This window comes from Oxyura jamaicensis, chromosome Z (genome assembly GCF_011077185.1).
Source record: "Oxyura jamaicensis isolate SHBP4307 breed ruddy duck chromosome Z, BPBGC_Ojam_1.0, whole genome shotgun sequence".
In the NCBI taxonomy this organism is placed as follows: Eukaryota; Metazoa; Chordata; class Aves; order Anseriformes; family Anatidae; genus Oxyura; species Oxyura jamaicensis.
Genome location: NC_048926.1, coordinates 26,845,950 through 26,846,636, shown reverse-complemented (window position 1 = coordinate 26,846,636; position 687 = coordinate 26,845,950).

Here is a 687-nt window from a genome sequence, read left to right as displayed (position 1 = left end):
AAAAAAAAAAAAAAAAAAAAAAAAAAAAAAAAAAGAAGGCAGTGCTTTCCAAGTTGCTTCTCACTGGACTACCGTACTGCCTGGTTGGTGTCTTGGGGTAACAGTTGAGTGACTGATGTTCTTGATAAGAAGGTGCTGATTGCCTGCTGGTATTAATTGTTATCCCATGTCATTGTGGAAAGATTGGGCCTGCAAAGGTATTTTCCAGTTTCTATTTCCAGCCTTCAAGATTCCTGCTCACCTGACAGCACTTCTTTGCCATCTTCATATAAGAGGAAATAAACAAATTCTAGAATTTCAGAGTGTTCGATGTGTTTTTACATTTTACAATTAGACTAAAATTAAAATGGGAGTACAGCCTCTTGACAGGGATCCTACAGACCAAACCTTCACTCTTTTACCAGTCAGCAGTGAACCTGGATTGGTATCTGGATAGCTTTTTGTAAATTTCTGAATAACCACCCCAGTTCCTAGAACGTATTATGTCTCAGCTTATACACATTGCCCAGCAATTGGTGGGAAACTGGGAAAAACTAAGTTTACTCCACAATTGCTCACTCTGCTTTTTGTTATGCCTTTGCTGCAACATCTGGTACTGGTTACTGTCAAATCCAGACTGCTGGATGGATAGTTGCTGTCCCAACCTGGTGTGGGAATTCCCACATAAGTGTCTTGCAAATGGGAGAG